At 45.1% G+C, this 19,129-nt stretch overlaps 1 protein-coding gene across 3 annotated transcripts in view; it reads right to left on the reverse strand.

Annotated features, from left to right (window-relative positions):
* The window catches only part of SEC24C (SEC24 homolog C, COPII coat complex component), a 1,750,167-nt gene that overhangs the window by 1,692,356 nt on the left and 38,682 nt on the right, over positions 1 to 19,129 (reverse strand). The gene's annotated exons all lie outside the window — the stretch shown is intronic.

The raw sequence follows: 19,129 nt of genomic DNA on the forward strand, positions 1-19,129 counted from the left end.
CAGTAAACCCTTACCACCCTTGAAGAGGGAAAATCGAGATCAAACCTCTGCCCCCTCACCCCAGGCACATCAACAGAAAGAACAGCAGGAAGAATAAGGAGTGCAATTATCATTTGAACCAGGCCCAAGCGCACCCATGGATGACAAATTTGCTTAAAGACACTCACTTCACCAACATTGCAGCCTACATACTACATTAGCCTCAATGCAGCAATACCAGAATCTACAAAACACAAGAATTCCTGTTTTAAGGCTTGCAGATGCTTATATGAATTAACCTGATCTAATGGCACAGTGTAAAGCCATGTTTTAGGAAAATTACAGCCAAGTGCATTTGTCTCACTGAACACCAGCCACAGTGGGGATTCGTGCTGACTTCAGCAATGTGCCTCGCAAACCCAGAAGCACCCAAGGTCTTACAGTAAAATTAGATTCCTTTCCATGAAAGACAGTGAACTCTGGCAGACAAGCATGTTTAATTCTTCACAAATACGAGTAAGCCAGAGCAGAACATCCAGAGCCCAGTGTTTTTTCCCTGGGAACGAAAGACATTTTCGCAAAGACCCACACATCATTTGAAACATAATTGTAACAAGAATGGCCCAGCTCTAGCCAATGAACGCTGAGGGCCCAGGGGCAAAAAGCCTGTTACAACTAATGGGAACAAATTCATAATGCAACAATTTTTAAATTAGGTAATGGGGGTAGCGCAGTTAAACCAGCCCACCAACGCCAAAGTCCGAATGTCCAATGATCAGGCTTCCTATAAGGGCTCCATAGGTAACCTATCACTTTGCAGCCAATCGCAGGATGAGATTCTGGGAGCTGGTCCAATTCTGTGATGTCAGCATGCAGTGTGTTACAAAGCTGGCTTGCAAGCCAGCCCCGGGGGGGGAGACAGTGCCTGGATTTTCGCTGTGCACAAAGCTCTGTGTGTGTGTTTTTTTTTTTTTTTTTTGCTGCCCAGAAATAAACGCAGTTTGGAACATGTTGCTGCTTGCTTGGGACTCTGCTGCATTTCTTTGGGCAAAATGGGAGGTGTTGGGGCCTCCTATAGCTGGGACCCCCAGAAGCCCTGGTGGGTGTCCAACTTCTCCCCAACACCCTATTCCGATGTCCCTTAGCGGGTCCCGCTATGGGCGCCTGGTTTTTACCAGGCACCCTTAGCGGGAGCCGCTGAGGGACCAGGGAGCTAATAACCGGCCCGCTATTAGCGGGCCGGTTATTAGCTCCGTCCCCATTCCCATTGAGCCCTATGGGGGCTCGAATGGGAATGGGGAATGGTTCTCGGAATGGGGACTTACCGGGTCCTCCAAGGTTGAAATTACCCGGTAAGTCCCTATTTCGAGAACCCGGACCCGGAATGCGGTAAGGGGGTAGCCATGGTGCTAAAGGGGGTAGCCAAGGTGCTAACAGCACCATGGCTAGCTCCTACCTTGTAATGAGGCCCATTGATTCCAAAACTTTAAGCATGGGCATATTTTGACTTGTAAAGAATAGAATGACTTGCAAATATGCATGTATGGAAACGTATCAGTCTTCATCAAGGCAAGTCAACAATTCCACTTCTCAAAAAAGTCCTTCCAAGTTATTTGAAAGTGTGTCGTCTATTTCCATAGTTGCATTACAAATGTCTTGTGATGCCGTTTCGCTAGTTTATTATATTCCAAAAATGTGGTTAGCTATCTCGAAGTAAGTTGAGGTTTGCATCAAATTTAATGGAAAATTTTGTTTCCTTATTTTCAGGCATTACGGGTCGTAACTGCTCCTGACCCTGCCATTGTCCGGCATCTGCGTTGTACCTTGGAAGGACTTTTTCGAGAAGTGGAATTGTTGACTTTCCTTGATAAGATCGAAACATGTGTTGGCACACATGAATACACTAAGAGACCGTGGATTAAACACCAATATTTAATCTTTCTTTTGTCGGTCTGCAACAGCACAATAATTGCACTTCAATTCATATTATCTCCATCAGTTACCTGTACATTACACTAGGCTGGGGTTAGCCTAGAATTCATAGTCTGCAGCTGATACAACGTCATCTTTAAATACATCTATGACTCATCAGCCACAGCGCCCTTACACCTGGTATCCCCAATCCGTTTACTATGGAAACATATGACCTCCTCAATGAAAAATATAACTGGACCTAGTTGGAGCTATATTGCATTTAAGTACTGCCAAATACATTGGTATGCATATTCTGACAAAAAATTCATAGTGACACAGAGAATCAGGAAAGAGATAAAAATCATATAAAATGTGCATTTGCCACAGGATCCAGTAGATAAGAAGAAAACCAGAATCCCCCCTCGATAGTACATTCCAAATCCACTCTTGTTTGAGATTAGGGAGCAAACATAGGGTTCCCCTGTCTGATGTTGCACGCAACAGTGGAAGACCCAATACTGTTTCCCTGTCTGATGCTGAATAACAACAGTGGAAGACCCACTACAGTTTCCCTGTCTGATGGTGAATGACATCAGTGAAAGACCCAATACAGTTTCCCTGTCTGATGCTGAATAACAACAGTGAAAGACCCAATGCAGTTTCCCTGTCTAATGCTGAATAACAACGGTGAAAAACCAAAAACAGTTTCCCTGTCTGATGCTGAACAACAACAGTGAAAGTCCCACAACGGTGAAAGACCCAATACAGTTTCCGTGTCTGATGTTGAATAACAACGGTGAAAGACCCAATACAGTTTCCCTGTCTGATGCTGAATAACAGTGAAAGACCCACAACAATGAAAGACCCAATACAGTTTCCCTGTCTGATGCTGCACGACAACAGTGGAAGTCCCAAAAAAGAGTTTCCCTTCTCCGTCTTGAATCGCCTTCAGCGGCGGGTTAGATAGAGGAAGTTCTTAGTCGGCCAAACCTGTAATCAGACCATGGGAGGACTGGGAAGCAACAGTAGCCCCCTATAACACTTTGGGAGCAATCCATAACCCATTAAAGTCGGATTTGGGAGGTGCCCCATGTAAACATTTGTAATAGGGAATTTAAAAGCATGTGTCCCTTTATAGCATTAAAGTAGTTAAACATAACAGGAATAGTGGGATAGGAATAGCAGCATAAGGTATGCTTTATGACCAATTGTTTGCTTCAAAGGGAGTGGGGGGTGAGGAGAGATGGAAGGAAGGATGAGCTTGTAAGGGAGAGAGGATAAGACGACTGGGAATGCCAGGTACTCACGCAGAATAAGCCTGTGTTGTAGAAGCTATTCGGGACCTCTCTGATGTTCCCTGTAGGCTAGTCTACCACTGAGTCACATTAAGAAAGTTATGGGGAGGGGCAGCAGGCTGCTGAAAGGGTTGAATGCATTGAGGGGTGCAAGAACGATGGTGGAGCAAGCTCATATTTTTCATATGCTGAATGGGGTACTGCAGGGTTGTCCTGCTCTAGGCCTCGAGGGCAGGATTCATGTCAGATTTTTGGGATACTACTCAATGTTCATGAGATAAACTTGCATAGAATGATTCTAAATGTATGCACATTTCTGCTCATGAATATTAATGAGCAATAGCCTGAAAACCCATCGGGTTTTCCGGCCTTTGCAGCCTGGAGTTGGATAACCCTGGGGTAGAGAGATAAACATGTCACTGGAGCACTTGACAAGTAGGATGTAACACACTCTATAACAAAAAATAACATGTCCAGAAAAACAAGCCTGGGCCAACAGTTTGCTCCAGAGAGGAGCTCAATTTGGACATAATCTCCTAAAACCTTGCCTCAATTGCAGATAGGGTACACGCCAAGAAATCAAGATGTGATCCCCAATGTTCAAGTAAGTGTTCTAAACACTGGTCACAAAAGGAAGTTAAGGTTACAAATTTGGCTCTTCTTGGAGAGGTCAGTGAGGAGAAAGCAGTAGCAGGCCATGATACAGAGCCAAAGTGCCAAGGACGAGTATGCTCGTCCTTTTTTGCATAGACTTGCTTATTAGCCTGGCAGTTAAGGGGTTAAGGTACTGTGTCTGCCAGGCCTCCCTTTCTAAAGATTGCTACAAGGTAATAATAATCCCTTAAACTTCTGGACTGGGCTGGCCGCCTTGACCATCTAACTGGTCCCTTTCTTTGGTCCAACTCTTTTTGAACCTTTTCAAGACTTTTGTGCACTGCAACCGTGTGACCTTGGACACATTTCGTTCTGATCCTCTTAAAGTGGATCCGGCCTACTGAACTCTAAACTCACGGTTTTACTTTGCCTTCCTCTCTTGTTGCGTTCTTGTAAAATTGTTGGGATCTGTTTCAATTTATACTCTGCTTTTCTCTCCCTTTTAAAACGAATTATTAGAGTGCCATCTGCGTTAAGCGCTCACCGCTGTCTGAAAATAAGTGGGGCTTTACTAAAGAATTGTCTAATATTCTTTTAAGGGAGTGTATATTTTTTAGTGACCGTGTTTTTTAACTGTTTAACATTAGTGCCTGTGTGTTTTACTAAATGTGGTTTTAAATAAATTATATCTCTTTTAAACCAAGCTCTGGTCAGTGTTTACTTGTTCTACTGTGTTCTTCTAACCTACTGTGAATACTCTGTATACTGCCCACCTCTTCTTGAGGGAGGTCTGACTGCTCAGCCAGAGCTACCAAGTGAATCTGTGTGGTACAGACTGCTACCAAGTGGGTTTACTGCCAAACACCTGTAGTCTTAAATCTTTTGCAGTGGTCCCAGAGGGAACTGCACAGGTTTCTGCCTAACAAAGAGGAAGATTATTTATTTATTTGAATTTGTAAAGGGCAGTTTGGCACTTTACAAATTCAAATAAATACATTTTGTGGAAATATCGCAGTAACCATCTGGCACAGGTTTTAGATGGTCCACAGAAACTTGCCTACTACCTCTCTTAGGTGGTAGTGCGGGTAGGATGGCAGTTCTGGAAGCTTTCACTCTGATCACTTGCACTGCTGGTCTGTAAGACGGGCCAAAAGGAGTATGAATCCTGGAAAAGTTCCATGACAAATCTTCTGCTTTGAGAGTATTGTCAGGACTGGCCTCAGCAGCTTCCACCTGGAGGGATTCCCTCAGCAGCGTTGTCGCCAGCAGTTGCTTGCGCCTGGATAGGGGGCTGGGAGAGTATGCAGGTCAGGCATATACAGCTTTCACCCAAACAAGAGTTCAAATGGGGTCTTACTGTTGCATAGAGACTGGCGTGGTAAATTATTCACACTCCTGATTACTAAGGGCACATGGTCTAACCAGTTACCCACGAGTGACAGAATGCATTTAGTCAGGCTAGCTTTTATGGTCTGGTTTGCTCTCTCCACAAGCTTGTTCATTTGAGGTGAAAATGGGTTCGAGAATTGCAACTCTGTTCCCCATGCTTCCAATGCCTTCTTCAGGGCCCTCCCTGAGAAAGCAGGACCATTGTCAGCATGGAGTGTTTTGGTCGTGGTCATCGCTACTACATCCCGAAGTGCCTGAATGACTGATTTGCAGTCTGCCTTCTTTTGAGGAATCATCCAGGTACACCTAGTGCAAGAATCTACTATTACCAGAATGTACTTGTACTTATTCACTGCTGGTAGTGGGCCTATACAATCCATATATTGCATCTCAACGGGCGAGGCTGCCTTTCTCAAAGGCACCTCCTTAGGTTTTTTGCTGTGGTCCACAGTTGTTTTTAAACATGTGTCACAGTTTGCTATATAGACCTGCTGTCGAAGCCCTGGCCACCAGAAGCGATCAAGAGCTGTGCAGGTGCACTCACCCCAAAATGGGCAGATGCAAGTCCAGCGTGTGTGGCTGCAATCAGCTTTTCCCTGTCTGCTCTTTTAGGGATTCATCTTTGACTAGGATCCTCTTTTATAATAGGAACGGTGACTATTGCTTTGTTATTTTCAATGTCAAACATAATTACTGGGGAAACCTTTTGGCTTAGGTACAATACCTAAACAAGCTTCTTTTATTTCATCATCCATTGCAGTCGCTGAGCGAGTTATGGCTTCTATTTTTCTCGCTATATTCTCTTTGGGATATTTATCTGCCAATGTATTGCCAGTGCTATGAATGTCCCTTTTGGTATGTGCTATTGTGTGCATCACCCATAGCAAAGGGCAAGTCGGTTTAAGATACTAAACCTTCTTCCAGAGTTGCCTGGAAGCAATAGTTTTATGCCTAATATGTTTGTAAGTCATTTTTAGTCTCCCCTAGATTGCACACTGTGTATGTGAAAGCACTGTCTCCCACTACAAGGTTCATCTCCAAGGCTTTGTCGGTATTTCTGTCCTGCAAAGTGCCAGTGTGAGTCATTAATGAAAATACCTGGTGCAGAATGTGAGTGTGTTCTGGCAGCCAGTGAGCTGCCTTGAAATTCGGTTTTATCAAAGCATACAATGGCTTCACTAGCTCAGCAAAATTATCTGCCAAAATGTAACAGTCCTAGAATAGACTGCAACTGCCTAAGCGTAGTGGGCGGTCTTATATTGGCACACTTCAAGAAAGTCTGCTGACAAGCCTCTGCCCTCATCTGAAAGAGTGAATCCTAGAAAGGAAACCTCACAATGAGCTATTCTTGATTTTTTTAGAATTAATCAGGTACCCTTTTGTAGCCAATGTGTGAATGACTGTCTACTTGTTGCAAGTGTTCACTGAGATTCTCATGGGTGATGTAAATATCATCTACATACTGCCAACAATTAGGAATGTCTGCGAGTAAGCTCTGTATTCTACTTGAGAATGTGCTCGGTGAATTTTCATACCCCTGCATTATTCTAGTGAACTAGAAATGTGTTCCCTTAAACGTAAATGCAGTGCATTTCTGACTTTCAACACTTAACGATTGTGTGAAATACCCATTGCCTAAATCAAGGTTTGTTTTATATTTACCTCTGTGTAAGTTAGCTAGCAATCCAGAACTGTGTTGGTTCTGGACCGCCTCTGTCTTACAATGTGCATTCAAAATACAAAAATCTACAAGAAAACGGTAGGTACCATCAGGTTTTAAAACTGGGAGCACTGGACTGTTATGGGGGCTAGCTTGCTTAATGATTACCCCTCCCCCCAACCCCCTGGTCCATTAGCTGGTCTACTGTGGTTTGCATGTGGGCAACTGCCTGTGGTTTAACTGGATACTGCCTTTGTGGCAGGGGTGGTTTCAGTACCGGAATTACATGTGCTGGACATTCTTTATCATGTCCTACATGATTTTCTAACTGCTGCCATCGCTGTCCATTTTCTTGCATATTTTTGCATTAGTTCTTACTTTGTTTGCAAAAGCAGGCATTACCACTTCCTCACCCCTTGGTGCTTGCCTTACATACAATGGTGGCCAATCTTTAAATGCTAACAGCCCTTTACATCGAATGTGTAGCTGTGGCCAAAAACAGTGCCGCAATCTTTTTTGGAATGTTCGCCCTCTAGCTGAATGGTTACAAAATACACTTCATTATGTGCTAATGTCTGCCCAGTGGGTGTAGTGATCTGTGCATTTCTGTGTGCCCCTGTGTGCTCCAATAGTGCCTTGTGGCTGCATTCAAATATGGAAATTTGAGACACAGAGTCTAATAGGACCTCAATCCAATCCGTGTCTCGCTTAGTCTTGGGGGCGATGCGATGAGTGCGTGGACTCTGCATTCTGTGAAACTTGTAGTGCTGCCATGTGTTTTTTTCTCAACCTTCACTTCCTTCCCCTCGGCCTTCGAACGGTCTGGTGTCCGTGCCTGTTGGGAAAGAGACAGGCTCTCATCAGCCCCATACTTCTGTGGACTCTTCATGTGTTTCCGATCTCTAAAATCAGTCGGTGGTCCGAAATGGGACAGGCCCCAAGGCTTACCCCATGATAGTCTACCCCTGTGGTTCCCTTGCAACTGTGTGGCCTGTCCATCTCCTGTAGTTCTCTAATTCTTAGGCCCATGCTCTGGATATTTTTCTTCCTCTATGGGCGACAATTGCCGCCTCTGGTTTGTTGCCTTTTTTTTATCATGGAACGATCCTCGTCCTTTAAGATCATTGTTACCCTTTTTCTGGGTCTCTGCAGGTCGTCTGCCCAAGTGATCCCTGCCCAGCGATTGATAGGTGGATGTCACAATGTCTCCAAATAGCTCCCTTTTTACTTGCTCATTTAATTGGCACAATTTTCTATGGACTTCTAACCTTGCAGGCTCCCATTTTAATAAGGGTAGGATTATGCTCTCAACCATTTAATAATTGTAAGATGCTACAGACAGGCCTAAATTCATGGCTGCGGCTGCGCCTTGTGTTCCCATGATGTCGGCTAGTATCGGTGCTAGTGATGGACGGAGTGCCTATCAGCTGTAAATAAAGCCAGCTATAGATTTGAGATCCAGCTGTCACAGCTCGCTAGAGGCGGTGTGCAGCCAGAAGGAAGAAACATGGCTAGGGCCCTATGTGTGTTCTGAGGGGTGACTTGTGGATAGGCAGCTTGCAATTGTCCTAATTTTTCTGAATACCACTTGGGAATGTCTTCATTATTTGATGGACAAGATCCCAATATTATTCTCAATGTCTGTAGTTGTACCCCACCTGCATCCAGCTGTCCTTGAGGTTGCTGCCCGGGTGATATACCCTGCTGAGCTGCATATTGCAGCGCAATGTTGGGCACTGGATGAAAGTGGGTGGCTAACAATTGGTAGTCAGCCTGCAAATACGGACCTGCACGGTTTGGATGAAACCGGGCCAAGAATTCTAGTGACTGATTGGGTGTAGCTAACGGGCCATGCCTTGCACCCGTTTGTGGGTAAACTCGATTACTTCCAACCCAGTTGACATGATTTGTATGCGTTAAAGCCAATTCAGGATACTGGTATGGCCGATACTGAATGGTGTCCAAGTCTCCCCTCACTAGGAGACTTGCATGTACATCATTTGTCCTGTTAGCTGGGGTCTTTAGGTAAGTAAAGAGCGATTCTGCTGGCAATCCACCGGGTTGCGCCACTGCTACTGTGAAATTCGTATTTACTGCGAGGCAGTGCGTTGCTCTGAGCCAATCATATAAAACTATATTACAATGGATGGAAATATTGATTTCTTGGTGCGCCATCTTCTGTATGCACTCTACCCTCTTATTTTTAAAAAATTAAGCTTTTTAGAAAATGTTGTTTTGCCGTGTCCTATCGTGACTGGGCCATGAGGCCATTTAATTATTAGTAATGCTCTGGTCATCTCTAAGATGTCTCATCTGTTGCGGGTGCCACCTGACAGAATTACCCTTACAGGGCGTGATTTTCTGCCCCCCCCCCCTCCACCCAAAAAAGGGCTGTGTGAAGTGGGCAAGCAATCAAACATCGTGTTCTATGGCGAGAGATACCCCTAGGGATTTAATCCAGCGCTAGGACTGTTCCCTTGAGTGTTTGCACGCCTTGACATACTTAACAAATGTTTGTGTAATTCGTTTTGACTCAGAGAGACCTCATTCTATGACAAGACTGCAGGCGAGCATTATGCTTATTCTTCTTTAATCACTGCTCAACAGCAATTCAAAACTTTACTTTTTAAACTGTTTTATTTAATGAAAGTATGCCCAACTGGCTTAAAAAATGAAAATAAACAAAACATGGTACATCTAAACTGCATATCCCAAGAGTCTTAGAGGCTCTGTAGTCCCTAGCCTCATTTCAGTCCTCCAATGAAAGCCCTCTGGTAAGTATAAGCCTCTGTGTCCTTAGGTACTTTCCTCTTCTTTTTTCGCTGGCTCGACAGCCAAGTACCCTTTCTTGCTTATCACAGCAACATTCATGTATTATCACGTGTGTGAAGTTTCATATTTATGCGTGCATGTAGGAAAGGTAGAATATAATTTGTGCAGCGTTTTTGGTAGATGCGCGTCATTTTATTAGTTGAAGCGCGAGCGATTTCTTTTCAGGGATCGTAGTAAGGAGCGTATAGTATTTACCAGCTCCGTCAGAGCGTGTTATGAGGGAATGGGAATCCCGCGAGTGACTTCGCTCGCTTCAGTGGGCCCATTCCCCCTCGGGAAGGTGGCGCGCAACACAACGTTACGCTCAATTGCCACGGTCACAGTGACAGCTCATTAAGAGCATTCCGCGCATGCGCGAGTGTCTTTTCTCCTCATAGAACGTTCCTATCTCGAACGTAACGGCTCGCATACAGCTCCGGAGCACGAAGGGACCCGTTCCTAGTAAAAGCGGCTTACAAAAAAATAACACAAACAAGTACATTTCATTCAAGCGCTCGGCCATTGACATCCAGGCAGACAGGTCATTTGCAGGACCTACAGAGTGCCAGATCACATCCCTCACTGTCAGGCAGAGATGTCTTGTGACAGGGGAGATGTGTACTGGGAGGAGTACAGTGATCAGGAACAGGAGCTGCAAGAGGAGGAAATAGACCTCTCTCAAAGCTTTAAGAAGGTTTTGGGAGATTCCCTAGTCAGAGCAGTTGCTCAAGGGGTCCAGCCTATACAGGTCAGGCTACAGGTGCTTGAAAGCATGTTGGGCACTAAAGCTGGCAGACAGGAAGATCCATGAGAGGGGACCTCCACCATCAAACCTCTACAAGATCATCATAGGAGGTGTAAAGCGGCCTGGAATAGGAAGCACTCTTCTACCCACCCCGGGCTTAGATATGGGGAAGAGAGAGAAGCCCCAGGAGGCAGCCGACGCCTTTAACAGGCTAAAGGACGCGTTCCTTGCTAGATCAGCAGTGCCCTGCCTCGTACCCCCTACCCCAGGGGCGAGAAACATAGGGGATGTGCCTTCTTCCTCAGATGAATACGACCAAGACGAGCAAGAGGAGGAGGAGAGAAGTCTGTCAGGCGGTATTACGGGGAAGAAAGAGAGAGAGACAGACAGACAGAGAAAAAAGCCAACTTGGTGGAGAGTACCCTCGTGGAGGACATGTCAGATATGTTTGAGCCAGAGGCCATTAGGCACCCTAGATCCACGGACTGGATCCCATCTCCTAAAGTAGCACTATACATGACCCAGAAAATAAGGAAACCGCTGGAGAAGGAGACCAGGTTCAGACTAAGGTCAGAGTGTCCCAGACCAGAGCTCTCGGGGAAAGTGGCGGAGACCACGGGACTCGACCCCAAAATGTTGACTTTCGTCATCAAAGCTGGGAAGGACGCTAGAAGAGGGATGGACCGCGCATGGCGATCCTGCCAAGATCAAATATTGGACTTAACAGGCCCCATAGCTAAAGTTATGGGCCTCGCTGAGAGAGCAAAGGACACCGGTAAGGAAGGTGTTCCCTACTCGAGTTTTTGCAGGGGCCGCTCGTCCAGCCGCCTTAATTCCAACAGGAGACCGTCAAGGGCCTAGGGCCAAATACTGGGAGTCGCGCCAGCAAGACGCGTTCTTCCCAAGCAGAGGCAGAGGTTTCAGAGGGCGCAGAGGAAGAGGATACTCCAGGCAGCAGAATAATTCCACAGGTGAGAGAGAGTGCAGCGAGTTATCCCCCAGCGGGAGGGAGGACGTTGCTTTTCATTAACAACTGGCGTGAATTGTCAGCAGACGCTTGGGTGCTTCAAACGGCTCAGGGATTTCACCTACATTTTATAGAGGAGCCGATTCAGTCTCAACCCCCTCAGCGCATGCGTTCCTCAGAGGAAGAGTTAGCACTATTAGATGCAGAGTTAGGAGTGCTGGCGCGAAAACAAGCGATCGAGAGAGCTCAGCCCCAAACAGAGGCAACATGTTTTTGGTCCACCGCAAAGGAAAGGTGAGACCAGTCATCAATTAAAGGAACTGAACAGTTGGCTAGTTTACAGACACTTTAAGATGGAGGGCATCCACTTATTGGCGGACCTCCTGAGGAAGAACGATTGGCTAGCGCGGCTAGACCTGAAGGATGCATACCTCACAATACCCATAGCCCCTTTATACCGTTGTTTCCTCCGATTCGAGTGGAAAAAGGAAATATGGCAGTTCAAGACGCTGCCCTTTGGGTTAGCATCGGCGCCTTGGGCCTTCACAAAACTAATGAGGCCCCTAGCCACCGCAATGAGAGAACAGGGAATAAGGATGATCATATATCTGGACGACATCCTTCTCATGCCGGAGAACAGGGTGAGACTTCAGAGGCAGGTTCGGTGGGCGACTACCTTCATCTCCAGTCTAGGCTTCTTGATCAGCGAAGAGAAGTCAGAGCTTGTTCCATGCAAGAAACTGGAATTTCTAGGTTTCACCATAGACATGAGGAAGGCCACTCTTGCCCACCCGCCCTCCAAAATAAGATCCATCAAGAAGGACCTCAAGTAAGCCCTAGGGAGACAGTTTATTTCGCTTCGGAATCTAGCCAGGATAGTGGGGCTTCTTGCGGCCTCGATTCAGGCCATTTTCCCTGGGCTTTTACACTATCGAGCCCTTCAGAGGCTCAAGATCAGGTACCTATAGAAAGGATGGAGATACTAATCATCAGGTCCTGTTGGACGAGGACAGCAAAACAGAGCTCCGATGGTGGCTGCACAATATGGAAACATGGAACGGCAGAGCCATCTTCGGAGACCTGCCACAGCTCATAGTAGAATCAGACGCCAGCAGGTCAGGCTGGGGAGCCAGGTGTGGGGACACAGACTGGAGGGAAGTGGTCCCCAAGAGAGCTAGAGCTGTCCATCAACTGTTTGGAGCTGCTAGCGGGATCGTTTGCAGTAAAGGCCTTCTCCAAGGACAGGGCGCAGTGCTGCATTCTGCTACGCATGGACAATATATCCGCAGTGAGATATATCAACAAACTGGGAGGAACAAAGTCCAAAATGCTAGTGGAGATTGCCAAAGATTTCAATTCTGCCTGAGCAGGAACAGATTGGTCAAAGCAGAATATCTTCTGGGAGCGAAGAATACTGTGGCCGATTGGAACTCCCACTACCTGATAGATTCCAGCGACTGGAGACTACACGAATCAGTCTTCAAAAGATTACAGCACAGATGGGGGCCGTTTCATACAGATCTGTTTGCCTCCAGACCAAATACACCCGCCAAACTACTTCAGTTGGCGGTTAGATCCGGAAGCGCTGGGGACTGATGCATTCCTACAAGTTTGGGGTCTCCACGTCCATTATGCCTTTCCCCCCTTCGCGTTGATAATAGTAACTCCGGAGTGGAGATCTCAAGCCTGGTTTCAGATTCCGATGGAACTTTCCACGGATTTCCCCTCAGAGGATCTCACACCGAGAGGATCTCCGCTTAGATCCAGCAGGAGCACCTCACCCTCTGATTCTGAATCAGAACCTAACACTTCTGGCCTGCAGAATTTCAGGCGAAGATGTTGCTTGCCAGGACTTTCAGAAGAGGCTACAGAGCTCATCAAAGTATCATGGGCTCCCTCAACAATCAGGAGCTATAATTCCGCTTGGCAGGCCTGGGAATTATGGTGCAGGAAGAGGAGTATTCCTCCCATTTCAGCCCCTATAACTCAAGTCATAAACTTCCTGGCGTCTCTTGGTGCAGAAGGGAAAGCATTCAGAACAATAGGTGTGTATAGATCGCCCATTTTGGCGGGCCACGAGCTGATAGACGGAGTACCAGCGGGAGAGCACCCAGCGGTAGTAAGACTTCTCAAAGGTATTAAAGTGAGCAAGCCTCCATTACCTAGGTACTCAGTCCTGTGGGACGTTACGAAAGTATTACATCCGTTTGATCAATGGCCAAGGAACGATCTCTTGTCAGAGAAGCAACTGTCCGGGAAGTTAGCCACTTTACTATGTCTAGTCTCGTGTAGACATATTTCAGATGTAAAAGCCCTTGAGATAGACCGAAAGATTTTCTATCCAGAGGGAGTGGCATTTAACATAGCGCAGCGTACTAAGACCAACTCCAGAATAATTACTTACCCATATTTTCCAGATAACAGCAACCTCTGCATAGCGCAATGCATAAAGCAATATGAAGCAGTTGCAGCCGCGAGAAGACCTATAGGAGTGACTTAACTGCTTATTGCGCGTAGGAGACCTTACAAGGCAGTAGCTCCAGCTACTATAGCGAGATGGGTGAACGAGATTATGGAATTAGCAGGAATAGACATATCTGTTTTTGGAGCTCATTCGGCCAGAGGGGCTATGGCTTCCGGAGCTTTTGCAGCGGGAGTTCCGCTGCAGGAGATCATGAAAGCTGCAGATTAGTCCAGTGACTCAGTGTTCAGGACTTTCTATTTTAAGCCGGTAGCGAATATCACAGCAGCAGTGATGCAAAGCTTTGAACAAGCATAATGCTCGCCTCCGATCTTCTCATAGAATAAAGATTGCCCATGCGCCAAGCGCAGGAAGTCTTGATTCTATTAAAGACCCGGAGGCGAGCATTATCCCTCGGTACAGAATTCAAGAATGTAAATAATATTCTACTGCATTATTATGATTGAGATCTTGAGAGGAATTCCCAACCCTAACGATTCTGATTTTCTCTTTGACCGTAGGATAAGAGCAGAAGAGTAATCGGGAATGATGGAAAGTCAAAGGGGCTATACCATGCAGAGTAGTAGAGAGGATACAAGTTGTTTAAAGTTGGATCTGTTAGACAATTTCAGGAGTTAAGCAGCAAGAGAAGAAAAAAGAAGAGGAAAGTACCTAAGGACACAGAGGCTTATACTTACCAGAGGGTTCTCATTGGAGGACTGAACTGAGGCTAGGCACTACAGAGCCTCTAAGACTCTTGGGATATGCAGTTCAGATGTACCAGGTTTTGTTTATTTACATTTTTAAAGCCAGTTGGGCATACTTTCCTTAAAAAAAAATAAAGTTTAAAAAGTAAAGTTTTGAATTGCTGTGAGCAGGGATTAAAGAAGAATAAGCATAATGCTCACCTCCGTGTCTTTAATAGAATCAAGACTTCCTGCGCTTGGTGCATGGGCAATCTTTATTATGAAGCATTACTCAAAAACGTGAAACAGACACTTGAAGGTAGCAAGTCAATATATTTACAAAAAGGCAGCCAGACAGAGCTAGCCCTTGGCGACTCCTTAATTTGTTCAAAATAAAAAAGATGGTTGTCAAGCAGAAAAATGTCCCAAAAGAGTGTGGCTGCCACACTGTTAATTAATGTGAAAAGGTTTAGGTGGGGATGATTCTCAAAGCGCCAACCTTTGAAATCAAAAAGAAATTGTAATGTTTTACAGTGGAGTCAAATATTGAGAAAAAGCAAGCTAACACAATACTGAGTTTTTTAAGAGCGTGTGTGGTTTTGGTTTTTATTCTTGATATTCTGGTGTTGATTCACACCTTGATCACTTCCTTCAAGTGGTTTGATTCCAAGTTTTTTAATTGTATAGCACAAATAAAGTTTACCAATTTTATATGAATAATAGAATTTACACTTTCCAGCGCAAATACGATTCCAACTACAGAACTCAAAACTTAAAAAGAAATCCAACAAAATTAGTAATACTTCAACACCAACTTCGTCAGAAACAGGAACCACTAGTGATTTGGAATCAAGACCAACACATTTAGATACTGTCCCACAGACATTACAGATGAAAATGCTGCCTCTTGCTCAACTGTTACACTAGAACAAGACCTTCCTTTTTTAGAAGAATTATTGAGACACAGGAAGAGCTCTCGCTTACCAAATCAAACCGACGGGAGCACCATGGCAATACAAACCTTACTCCAAATACCTCACACCAATCCGTCTCAGAGGAAAGGGAGGAGGAAACAAGACGCAAAAACGAAAACCAAGGAGTAGAAACAAGATCACAAAAACAAAGAAGGAGGAAATCGACCTTATAATCAATATTTCTGATTTTCAGGTGACCGATGCTCTCAAATCTGCCTTAAGTAAAGGACTCTCCTTCAGACCAACATACCGTGGAGATTATTTCCATACACAATTGGATATTTACAAATTCTGTAGAAAATTAAAACTTTTTTCTTTTGAGGAAACGCCAATGAAAACAACGGAATTTACTCCATCACCATTGTCAGAAACATTTGTGGAGGATACCATTGAGCTTTTGAACTTAGGAGAGGACATGCAATACACTATAGAATTGTTTCTTGTAGAACAATGTATTGAATCAGTTATGTCAGAGGAAACCACTCTCAGACCCAAATCCACATTTGATTTCAAAGGCTGGCGCATGGAGAATCATTCCCACCTAAACCTTTTCAACAAGTCAATATATTTAATATTACTTCTGTTGTCTACCAGCTTTAATTTTCATTACACCTTCTATGGAGGCAGCAAATAGATTACCAAACATGTGAAGAGCGTTATTGCGTAAGCTAAAAGCATGATTAACATTTAATAAAGATAAAGTACAATTCATCATTTTAAGATACCAGATTGAGCAACATGGAGTTTATGTTATGTTGGTCTATACTAAGCTATGGTATGATCAGGAGTGGTGTAACATAATAAAGCATGCCTTGTATCAGAATACATGCATACGGTCCGACTTCCACATTTAAACTCACGCTTTCAGGCCTAGTCAGGCTGCATGCGAAATTGACCACGACTTCCTATCGATCGGGCCTGCTCTCCTTCGTTCGTGCCTTCTGCTCGGGGACCTACAGAAGACGGGTCTCTTCCCAGCCCCCACAATTTCAAAGAGCAGCGCTGTGGGTGCGTCTACTCAGTCAGCCTGTGCTTTTTATATTAAAGTGGGACATGGTCTGTCTCAAATGTGGGAGTCATTTCCTTGGCCTGCAAAGCTAAAGTATAGAGCTTAAACATGCTCCTATGCTTTGTTTTGCGTTGCCTACACGGTGTACCTATGGCCAAAATCAAGAAACATGCAATGTTTTCCGCTTGAGGACAGAGCACCATGTGCGTTCTGCTCCTAGACCACTTTAAACCTCATTCTAGTAAAGGCTTTCCTGAACAAGGTAAGAGCGATACTAGTCTGTGCACACGTTCAACCGTCTGTGTGTATTTTTCTTGTCTGAATCAGGGATTGTGTGTATTCCCTGTGGGTAGGATCTTCCCTTATTGCCCATTATCATTCCCCTGTGCCGATTGGCTTCTTTGTCTGATGGAGCGGATTATCCCAAATGAGGTTCAGCAAAGGATTAAGGGTGGCATGGCAGCCTACTCCATCTTGGAATTCTGTGACACACTGAATGCGTCCCTCCGGTCCCACCAGTCTCACTCCAGGGCTGCTGTTACAACCCGAGCCTAGTGTTCTCAGCTATTGCTCTGAAAAGTATTCTGGTACTCAAGCATGAAGTCTGTAAACCACGCAGGTTCGCTATTCTAACTTATGCCTGGGTTCCGCCAGGGTGTTCAAAGAGCGCTGCATGTACGCATGTAAAATACTAGATGCAATAAAAGAACTAGCAAAGACCAAAACAGATTGGCCAAAGGTGGTGCCATTAAGACAAGACAAAATGGAACATCCATCTTTCAAGAGTAATGGCTACCCTGGAAGATCAATCAAATATTGAGTATATCACCAATGCAGCCCCTAAATGAATAACACAATATTTTTGTTGGTGGTCTCCTCCTCGCTATTAGAAATGATGTAGAAAAGGCAGTTATTGACTGTAAATGTAAATATTGGCAAGAACGTATGCCAACCGTGGTACCTATGTTCAATTTGTATTTAGAACAGAAAGATCAGACAAACTGCTTACCCTACAGTTAGCCCAATTTGACCAACCACAGAGACGGTTGTCTGCAGAACAACCAACTGACATGGGGCAAGGAGAAGGGGGGCCTAGCAGCCCCCAAAGTTATGTTGCCCCATTCTGGGTCCCATATCACCCCCCACAGGGCTCCCAGTGCCATTACGGTCAAGTATTTGGCCACTGGAAGGGAGAGTGCCCCAGTAGGTCTATGCCAGATATGCCAGAGGTTCCTCCAAATGCATATAGGTGAACTAGCAAGACCCAACAGACACTGTGGTACCCTAAGCCTCCACCCGCGAAAGGATCCGCCAACAATAATAATAATATGCAACTGTGACCACACCAACAGACGAGTTAATTGAACCCACATGCAAACCCATATCGTGCAGGACACTGAGATTTCTCATACTGACAGGAGGACCCAACACTACATTGCATCATAACAGCCATCCTTAAATTAGATTTCATCAACCCATTGTTGCTGGCTAACATACAGGGGTTTCACATCTTCTAGTAGATACAGGAGCTTCGCAAAGTACCCTTATAGCACTAGATCTTCATTTGCCATGTTCGGGGAAAGCAATAATGACAATGAGTGTAGAAGGTGTCACAACAAGGTTACCTTTAACCACTCCAACTGCGTTAACCCTGGGGCACCACAACACAATGCAGGCATTCCTGCTCACCTCAACCACCCCTTGGTATCTCACGATTGTGGACTGCCTCAGTGCCATTCATTGTAGGCCGCAGGCCTCATACATTCACCAACCTCAGGATCTCATATTGGTGGTAGAACTCCCCACAGCAGAAGCCAAATTACCTATACTAGGCTCCCCTACCATCTTTTCCAGAAAATTGCATGCCGATACAGCATCTGTTTTCCAGGAGACTCAACGCTCATTCAGCATGTTGACAACCTATTACTTTGCTCACCTGATCAAGCTGCAGCACAAAGATGTTCATTATTTGTTGAGTAACTTGGCAAAGTCAGGCCATAGGATGACCCCATCCAAAATGCAGTTGTGTCAATCTGAAGTGAAATACTAAGGCAAATCTTAATGCCTGGTAACCGGGCCTTAAATTCATCCAGAGAAAATGTAATGAGGATCATGCCCTCACCACACACAAGATTAAGATCATATTGGGTGTCCTGGGTCAGAGTATTATCGGCTATGGATTGTAGATTAAGCCATTCTACGAAGAATCTGCAGGGTGCATGCAATAGCGACACGCCGAATGAGTGTCTGGACAGCGATGTTAAAGGGGAGATTTTGATTAAATGAAAACTTGCATTTTGTACCGCACCAGCGTTGGGCCTACCATCCTATTAGAAACCTTTTGCTTTTTACTGTCATGACCGCTCAGGGGAAGCGTCTGGAGTCAGGGCTCACAAAATCTCCTCGATCACTCGTATAGGCGAGGAGACTTTATGAAGGGCAAGGACAAATTGCATTGTTCTCACCTTTCATGGCGAGTACAGGGACGTAGTAACATTTAATTTGCTAGAAACGTTCTTTGCAGTATATAGCAAATAGCTCGGGTACCCGGTGCTGCTCGTGTCCTGTGTCGGAAAAAGGGGTAGGGGGCGTTTATGAATATCCTACATGATAGGATGGGAAAAGTTGTCGGAAGAAGGGGGATA

This window comes from Ambystoma mexicanum, chromosome 8 (genome assembly GCF_040938575.1).
Source record: "Ambystoma mexicanum isolate Mex_15411 chromosome 8, UKY_AmexF1_1, whole genome shotgun sequence".
Lineage (NCBI taxonomy): Eukaryota > Metazoa > Chordata > Amphibia > Caudata > Ambystomatidae > Ambystoma > Ambystoma mexicanum.